Source organism: Oreochromis aureus, linkage group 3, assembly GCF_013358895.1.
Source record: "Oreochromis aureus strain Israel breed Guangdong linkage group 3, ZZ_aureus, whole genome shotgun sequence".
Classification (NCBI taxonomy): Eukaryota; Metazoa; Chordata; class Actinopteri; order Cichliformes; family Cichlidae; genus Oreochromis; species Oreochromis aureus.
The window spans coordinates 38057111-38067092 of NC_052944.1; the positions used below are offsets into that span (position 1 = coordinate 38057111).

The following is a 9982-nucleotide window of genomic DNA, read 5'->3' on the forward strand; positions in this document are numbered from 1 at the left end:
ATAAAACAGGGACACTAACTAGATGGAAAAGCTATGTTGAATAAATGAGTTTTTAAACGGGATTTAAAAGATAAAACGGAGTCTGACGCACGGATAGCAATAGGAAGGGGTGAATCAGAAAGAAACATCACAGCAGCCTCAGCACAGGTCAGCTGATCACATGGTCCAAATTAAAGTCCTCCTGGAGCTCAGTGCACTGATTCCAGCTCTAACTCCAGATGATGACGACGGTCAAGCTCTTGGTTAATATGAAGGCTGTCAGGAGGCTTGTTAGGACTCATCATAACTCTGCTGCTCCCTCTCTGCAGGTGCTGTATTCAGCTGACATGATGATGCTGCTCATCTTCATCTCCAGCTGTGTGGGTGGAGCAGCAGCAGAGGTGGAGGCTGAGGATGGTGTGGATGATCAGGTGTGTTTGGCTGCTGAGAAACAGACGTGTGTTTCATTGGTGTAGTTTTCACAGCATCAGGTCCTGTTTGTGTTTCACTCTGTAAACCATCAAACTCTTTACATTCACATGTTTGTTTGCTGCAGGAGCTTCACTCTGAATCCTGACCTCCTCCTTGTGCTTCTGTCTCCATAATTTGGTCACCATGGCGACCATCTGGATGATTGGAGTCCCTCCTCTCACTTTCTGAGGTCAGTGGTTACTGTTAGGGTTCAAACTTTGACAGTGAGGAGTGAGGCAGAAGAATCATTTCAGAGAGTGTGTCTAAATTTGTGTATTCAAAACTGGTTCGTTTTGAGCTGTGAGCACACTTTTAGCCAAGTGCAGTGATCTGATTGGTCAGATCTGTGTATTTGTACAGGAAAATCATGAAAATCAAACTTTTATAGGAAAAGGTAAATGCCTCAAAGTTGTGCTGTGACATCAGGCGATGTGTGAACGGCTGCATTAAAAATCACGAGTCTGAAAAATATTTTTAACACATGAGAATTTGACACTAATGTTGCACGTCTGGTGTGTAAAAGCCTTTAAGCTGCTGTGAGCCAGACTTTGTTATCAGACTATCACTGCTGGGCCTCACTGACGTTCTTGAGAACAACATGACATAGGATTTTTAAGTTGATATCACAGGCTACAACCTTAAAGTCAAGGTCAGAGGTCAAGGTCTCTGTAAAGCTTGTGAACTCAGTTTGATGTGTTTCAGTAGAGCTTCCACAAATAACAGGCGATAAAGTAAAATCACTGTTCAGTCATGTGTGCAGGTAAGAATAGACAGTGACTGAGAGCGTTCATGCATTTAAGGTGGAATAGATTGTGTTGGCTCTGGTGATTCAGCTGTTTCAGGGCTGATCAGCTGTTCTACAACTTTTACCTCAGGGGATTTGTGCCACCTACAGATTCTCCTGTACCTGCCAGCACACTGACACTTTGACTATCACAGGCCTGTGTGTGCACATGTGGACGCTCTGTGTAACAATGATATTCATTTTAGCACTACTTACTACTGACATGCAAGAGAGGAAGACCAGGTTTCATTTCTGTGCTTATATCTTAATAAATGCAGGGTAATGACTAATGTGTTGAAATTCATGTAGTGGACTGTCTGAGTGGGTCTGCTGATAAGCTGAGTCTGTAGGTGCCAGACGTCTGCTTTATATTTTTATTTATAATTTAGTTCATGTTGTTTTTATAATTCATAGATTCATTACATAAGTCATTTTTTCAGGATTAGTAAATAAATAAATAAATGAAAATATATGTTGTGTGTACATAAAGTACTGTTATGTCACTGTGTGCACAGGTAGTTCTGGATGACTGCTTATTTTTGGAACTTTCATGCTTATTTAGGAAGGAGTTCATTGTTACATCTTCAGTTTGTAATAAATAAACAATCTCCAAATCATAATGCAACTGGAAGCATTTCTTTTGGAAACCAGGAACACACGTCAGCAATAGGTTCCTTATTTGAACTTGGTTCATTGGAAATTACCCTACAGAGCCAATAGAAGCACATCCTGTAGATAAGCAGCTCTAAGATTTACTGTCTCTGCTGCTCTGAACGAGTCCTCTGAGCTTCAGCCGCAGACACAAACTCAGATTTATCCAGTCAGATTCATCTTCAGGACCTGAGGGAGCAAAGCAGACACAAACTGCAGAATATTTTATTTATTGGTCTGTCAGCACCTAATCAAGCCTCTCTCACCACATGTTGTTGAATTGCTGGCTGATTGTGTGAGGCTGTAGCTCCATCTGTCTAATGTTGGTGTGGAGATCATCCTTTCATCAGCTGCTGTGACAAAACCTTAAAGCTCAGATAGAGATAACAGGTGTCACACAGTAACTGTGAGATGAGCTGTATCTGCTGATGGGAGGCTGAGGTGGAGGTGGCTGTGATAAAGGTGCTTAGATTTGCACTGGGAATGACAGCTGTCAGGTATAAGAGGAAATATATCTGATGGACTGGTTAGTTTGGACTGTAGAGGATTATATTCATTTGATATTGAGCTGGGAGTGGTGGGAGGATTGCTGTTGTAGGTGTGACAGAGCAGAAGTGAGTGATTGAAGGAGAATAATTAGTTGATTAAGATGAAGTTAAATGTCTTTAGATGTCTGTGAAATACTCAGCTTCGTGGCTGGTGTTGATGTGTTTTCATAAGCTGTCCTGTTTTGACTTTGCATTTTCTCCCTGCATCAAACACATTCATGATGCATTACTTGGTGATCCTGAGCTGGCTGTGGATGTTTTGGTTAAATGTGGCTCATCAGCTGCTTTGCACAGTGCAAACCCTTCATTTGTAATTCTGCTAAATTAAGCTATTGTCTTTTCTGCTGCTCTGATCAGTGCATCATGTCTCAGTTCACATCAATAATGCTCAAATATTTGCTGCCTCTCAGTTAATGAGTCAGCTGCAGTAAAAGCCTGGTCTCAATCACAGTAATTACAGGACAGCTTTTTAGCTAGTGGTCATTTTTAGTTGGCTTGTGCTGCTCAAATGTTGACACTGTTGTGTGAATGATGTCTGTGGCGTGTGTGGGATCAGAGGTTTACTTGGGGGTTTTGCTTATTACTAATTGTTCAAGAAATGCCAACACCTTCCAAATCTGTGACTTTCTCTGAAAAACAGAGAGCTGCAGTCTGCTCTTCATTTTTTCCTGTATGTGTGCATCTGAATATCAGGATGGAGCCTCATGAATGCCACAGAGTCTTCATGAATCACTGTGATATGATCAAAGCTAAAAGAAATTTTCTCTATATACATACATATATATACGTATATATGTTTGAAATGGGATGGTTTCATGGAGCCTATGGAGATTTCTTTTGTCATTATCAGCCCCCTTGATAGAGGCCCAAGGTATGGTTATGATATAAATAAGGACATGTTTAGATGTTTTTGTGACAGATGCTATATTTGTTAAATGTTACGTTGAAACGTACTTTATGTTATAAGGTTTACGATTGTAAGATTGTGGATTTTTTTGCTTACACGCTGTTTCTATGTATACATCCCCAGCTCTTACAGTGAGGTTGATGGTTTACTGCCATTAAACCTTCAAAACGTCATCAGTAAAGTGTCATCCTTCATTCGGGGGGTTTCGCTACATATATTTTAGTTTTACCAACATATATGATATGCATGTTAGTAAAATATTTTCGGCTACTTTTCTGGCTGTAGTTATTCCAAGTGACCCCTAATTGAGAATGAATGTGTCTAGGTCTTTGTTAAACTTTTCACAGGATAACTGGAAACATTGTGGCAATATTGTGGTATATTGTGATATATATCGTTATCGTGATATAAAATAATTCATATCGTGATAAATATTTTTTCCATATCGCCCAGTACTATGTGTTACTTTGTTTAACTGAAATCTGTGGATTTACCTTTTATTTCTTGGCATTTGTATTACTTTGTATTAATCTGTCAGTGCATTATCTGCTGAGTCAGTTGAATCTGACAGTGTTTGCTGCCACACACTGCTCTAGTGTGTACACACACCTATCTAACAGATGACCATATAAGGTAATGTTTACATCCAGGACATCAGTGTAACCAGCAAACAAAGAGAAATGAATCTGTGAGAGATTCTGTTCTTGAGTGTTTCATGTGGGCAGATCCTGATTATATCAGCACAGGTTGTGATTTCTTATTTTCTGATGTTCACAGAGTTTCTTCACTTCACATGTAGAGTTGGCTCCACTACCCTGAAGGCTGCACTACAAACCAAGTCCAGCATAGTTTAGCTTTATAGGGCTTTGGAGTTGACGTCACGCCGCAGTGCATTGTGGGATTGCGGCGCCATGTCGGGCGGCCACAAATCAAAACAAACACACTGTGCTGGAAGCAGGACTGCCAGAACCATGCTTAAAATCAGCGCAAAAGACAAAGGGCTGTATCGCGAACGATTGCGCCCAGACGCCAAGAGACGGTACTTTGAAAAAATAGCGTGCATCGGTAATGTGGACCCGTATGAAAAAAGGCAGTGGAGCGGAAACCCAGACAGCCTACCGCCGTTGTCGCGTACCTTGTCTGTGCAGTCAGCGCATACACGGAGAATAATTTTCGGAATTATAAATCCCTGGAGGCGCACATCTAATTCACAAACGGTTGGGTACAAGATTTGGCCGTTTTTAAGCCTCCACGTTGTGAGTACGTTGACCATATGACCAAGATACAGCCAGAGGTTGCCAGCTGTGCGTTGCCATGTAAATAGTTTGCATTTCATGTGTATGTACTTGCTAAGTACATGTGAACAGATCTTGAATAAAAAAATAAACATACTTTTATTTTCTGCTTCATATTTCATATGCTGGTTTGCCTACAATAATGCCAAATAATACGCTACTCCGTCAACGTGACGTGGTTCTGCAGCATCACACATTACTATATTTTATCTAATTATCTATGACCTCAGCGCATTCAAAATAACGCTAAAAGCCTATTAAGCGAGATATGAATTTATTTAGAACTCACCGGTAAGAAAATGCCGCCAGCAAACCAACAAAAAATTGGGGATGGCAGAGAACTCGATATCCGCTCGTCTGACCGCTGCAATCCAAGCCTGACGTCTTCGTTTAGTAATATCGGATACATGAGAGCCCTCCCGTTGCCTCCAGGAGGGGAAACAATGAAAAGAGAGCCCATTTTCCAGCTTCTTGCCTTCCTTATCGTGTGATCTAACGTTGCAACACAGCACGTACGAACCATAGCTGACGCTTCCGTGTGCTTTCTTTGGCCTACTGTCATGGCGGGAGGGGGCGTGGCCCCGCTCCCGTGACATCACGCTCCAAAGCCCTATAGCTGGCTCATAAAAGCTCAGTCAGATATAAACTTCACAAACACCTGGCAGGAGTTTGTGGAGGATGGGCTTCTGCTGGTCATCACCCTCCTCTCCCTGGGCATCGCCTACTACGTCAGTGAGGTCCTGCCTTTCTCAGGGTGGAGGCAGTAAAATAAATGAAGATTCTTGTGAGGAACAAAAACCCTGTTTGCTCTGTTACAAGCTGTATATTGCTGATGTTTTGTATCTTTTCATTGTTTTCTCCCCACTTGTTATTAATTCAAATGTTTTTGGTATGAACTTTTTCCTTGTTGTCTTTATTTTACACAAATACCTGCAGCTGTTGTTTAAAAAAGTCTCATTATGTGCAATAAATGAATAAAATCTCTGAATGACTGTAATCTTCATCAGGTTAGAGTGTCAGTTTGTTTTTATCTCAACTTTATTGGCACACAGCAGCTAACCTGAGCTTTTTATAAAGAGCAAAGTAAACAGAGTGAAGACTGTAAATCTCTATAAACAAACAAACAGGACAAGTTCTCGCTGTAAATGAATAATTTTAATATAAAAGGGGAGTAAATAAAGAAGTAGAATAAACAAAACTGCAATAAAACTGTTCTGAAGAAGTAAGAATTTTGTAAAGTGGTCTGAGGAGCTTGGAAAAAAGCGAGTGGACGTTCATCTCTTCTTCTACACTTTAAGGGTTGAGTTGTTTTTCTTTTTCGGCTCATCATTTATAAAGTCAGGGTTCCCGTTTGACTTCAGCATGTGTTGTTGGTCACAGTCTGATTCTCTGCCCTCTTCAGACCCTCCTCCTCCTCCTCCTCTGTGCCGCTGCAGAGATCCATCACCGTTGCTGATGGTAACACTTTTCAAGTTTATTTCTTCTTCCTGCTCTGAGGATCCTCCACCAAAACCTGGAGTGCACACTTTGAATATCCTGTTCCTCAGAAACCAGCAGAGCCAAACGAGCAGGTCAACGATCACAAACGAAAATACCGTTATGAAGAATGTTCTCCACGACCAGTCAGAGCACTCTGATGGCTGCAGAGGACAAGAAGACAGCAGAAATATTAGTTAGCAGTTTTAACTGACTTTTAATGCTTTCAGTTAAAGTGAAAATAAAACATTTTACACCGTAAAGCTCAACATAAAGGCGAGATCATTATATGTTGCTTTTAAGGTGCTGAAGCTTGGACAGCAGATGTGGTGACATTAAAATTGTAGAAAATTGTAGAATTTCGGTCAAACAGGAAAAACAGGGGCTTCTGGTTTTTATGGAGCTTCTGTGCCCATTACGACTATGAGGCTCTGAAAGAGCTGCTTCCACCAAGTTATCAGAGCCCATGACTGCCATAAAGGCCTAATCCCCCCAATTATCAAGAATACATATCTTGTTGATCTGGGCTCCGTTATCTGTGTGGTTGTGTGGGAGAATACCTTAGTGGACCTTTAATGTTCACAGTGAAGTCTGAAACTATGTAATGCAGTCTGTGTTCTTACCCTCTCTGTGGTTGTAGGCTGCGATGTGCTGCTCGGTGGTGTTGGTGGTGTGGAGACGTGCAGGCGGACAGCGGAGCGGTGTTTCTCCACTTTGTCGATGTCACAGTAATAAACTCCTCCGTCTCTCGCCTCGGCTCGCTTTATGATGAGGGACAGGTTTGCTCGTTGGTGCCAGTCTGATGGTATTGAGACCCGGCTTTCATCAAAGCTTTTTCCATATGTGGTTTTCCCCGACCGGACATCCAGCACCACCTCTCCATCTCTCCTCCAGCGCACAGACTTCACCCACTGACCTGCTGTGATGGAGCGGCACGGGAGGATGGCATCCTCGCCCTCGTGTACAAAAACATCAGAAGGTATGAACACCTGCAGCTGTGCACTCTCTTCTTTCTTGTTGTTGCAGTCAAACTCGTAATAGCCTTCATCACTGATGTCTGCACTGGTCAGCATCACAGAGTCGCTGCTTTGGAAAAACCTGTTAATATAACCTGGAGCCGGCTTCCAGCTGCCGTCGAGATCCCCGACTGAATGGAGGCTGTTGTCCTGCAGGCGACATTTCAGCGTGCCTCTTCCTTTCATGCACTCCTCTGTGAGGGGAAACTTTACATCGTCTCCTGCAGCGGCCTGGATCAGTTTCCCAGAAACGCCGCTGATAAAAAGAAAAGGAATGAGCGTAGAGATCGAAAAACGTGTCATCTTGTCAGTGTGGCAGCAAAGTGAGCCGCACAGTAGCTGACTCTTTTTATCTGCAGATGCCTCTGGTTATGACTCCCTGTGCCAACCAATGCACCGCCCTAAGAGGAAACCACAGGCGCATGGGTGGAAAATAGAAATAGGAAATCATAATGTCTCTTGTACAAATTTACCACTATCTTCATAATAATGAAGTCATGAGTGCATGTGAGATAGAGATAATACTGTTAAATTTTCTGATCTGATCTTTGGATCATTTTAGAAATCAGAAAAAATTTAAGTAGGTTTAATTTGAAAACAACAACAATAAGAATAATTGTAATAATAATATGTACTGACATTGTTGCATCTTTACTGTCCCCTTTGAAATTCCTGTACTTTCAGCTACATTTTACTGTCTTTGTGCTGATTATTAATAAACAGAATAAAACTCTAATCGAAACTCCAGATTAAATTAAGCTCAAATGACAGGAAGTGATCGACTCTCTCGTTAGCTACCAGCTTCATTTGACGGTGAAAGAAAAGTGAGCTTGAAACAGCAGAAAATGACAAACTGTCCTGGCTACAGCGGCTCTCTTCGCAGTGAGCCAGCGCCCTCTCCAAAAGCCTGTCTGTGTCTTTGGTTCTGCGTCACTCGTTCTTTTGAGGCTGAGGGTAAAACTCTGTTGATGTGTCAAATTTCTCAGTAAAATAATGTTGGGAAACAGCCTGACTGCGAGGCCACTTTGCACAGTAGCATTTTCAGGCACATTCTTCACCAAAGTTGATGCTTTTTGTGCTTTTTTTGTCCTCAGTTTTACTCATGTATAGATATCTGCCATCATTTATCTTTCCTGGAGCTCCACACTTTCTGTTAGAGAGAAACAATGATGGAGTGGCTGAGTGCTCAAAGTGCCTGTTAGTGTTGGTGTAGGAGGTGAGATTGGTACCCAGCACAGACTTTTAAGCTGGCGAGGTGTGATAGCGGATGCCGCTCAGGTGCGTCTGCCTCTCTTGCAGCCGGAACAATTAGTGTGTTGTTTTTTTTTTTGACAGGCTGCTGCTAACAAAGTGCCCAGAGAAACAGTTTTAAACCATTTCACTGCTAATTAATTTGTTATGTGTACACAGTTCATTCAGGAGTTAGCTACCTGAATCATTCATGGATCAGTGTTAATAACTTAACAAAAACCAAGAACATTTCCTTAACCTCCTAGGCCCTCCTGTCCACATATGTGGACATCACATTTTGAGTTGTCTAGACCAGAATACTACATTTTGCTCTGCAAGTGCCTGATATCCACTTACGAGGACATTATACTGCCACTGTTTTATCAAAATTTTAAATGAATATCCTCATATGTGGCTCTCACTTTTCTTAGAAACAAAAATCAGGTAAAAGAAAATCTGGTAATTCCTTGTTTTTACATTCATCAGGTCCCAATCAGCCCAAATATCAAAGAGAAATTAAAAATGCATGCTGTGGAAGAGTTCGGGTCTTAGGAGGTTAAGAAGCCATAAAACACTTTACTTTTACATGTTTTTTTGCTGCAGGAGCTTCACTCTGAATCCTGACCTCCTTTATTTCACAGTATATAGGTACAGTCACGAGAGGTTAGTAATATCTGGAAGACTCAGACCGATGCAGAGATCTGAACTCTGATCCTTTCAGTTCTTCTGGTTACTGAAGCTGCTTCTTTGTCAGTCTTACTGTTCAGTGGTGTGAAAAAGTGTTTGACTCCTTTGTGATTTTTTAAAAATGTTTGTCACTTGTTTCAGATCACTAAATTTAAATATTAGACAAAGATAACACCGGTAGTTTATTATTACAATTATTATTAATCCAAACCTGTGTGGCTCTGTGTAAAAAAATGGATGTTTGTGCGTGACTATAACTGTGTCAGTAAAATAAACATAGCTTCAAGACATGTTTTACAGTTTTCTGTAATAAAATCAGAAATAAGATGGATTAATATAGTCATGAGGGGACTCTTTATTAAGAACTTGAAACTGTTCATCTGCTGCAGTGTCTCTTTGGCCAGCACCAGTGTGCTCTTCCTGGTATCACATGTTCATGTGAAGCAGAGAGAGCTTACCGGGAATGACTGAAACACAGTTGTGGTGTTTCTAAGTAGTCTCTTCACTACATGTACATGCATGCTATGAAATTGAACTTCTTTTAATTTCATTTTTTGTTCTTGTTTACTTGAATGGAACCGACCTGTCTGTAAACGGTCACGAAACAAAAAGAGTTTTGAGGCTTCCTGTTTAAAGCGTAGCGACTCAGACTGTGTGTAACACCTCCCACATCTGTGCGACTGACAGTAACATGAGTGGCTGACTGTGCGACTGACAGTCAGCCACTGATTCTCTGTAGATTAACATCATCTTTATGAGTTGTGAGCGGCATTGCTTTCATACTGAATCACAAAAAATATCTTACCTTCAGTTTTGTTTCTTTAAATAAATCCAGATTTTAACGTAATTGTGTCAGACCTGACATATCTTTCTTTTGTAAGAAAATAAAATCTGAAAAAATAAAACTAGTATCATTACTTTTTCTTGAAACTACAAAT

At 41.1% G+C, this 9982-nt stretch overlaps 1 long non-coding RNA gene across 1 annotated transcript; it reads left to right on the forward strand.

The window, feature by feature from the left end:
* Positions 1 to 6952: 6952 nt before the first annotated feature.
* Positions 6953 to 9121, forward strand: LOC120439176. Its single transcript, XR_005612442.1, has 2 exons — positions 6953 to 7090; positions 8961 to 9121. It is a non-coding gene; the product is annotated as an uncharacterized LOC120439176 (long non-coding RNA).
* Positions 9122 to 9982: the final 861 nt, after the last annotated feature.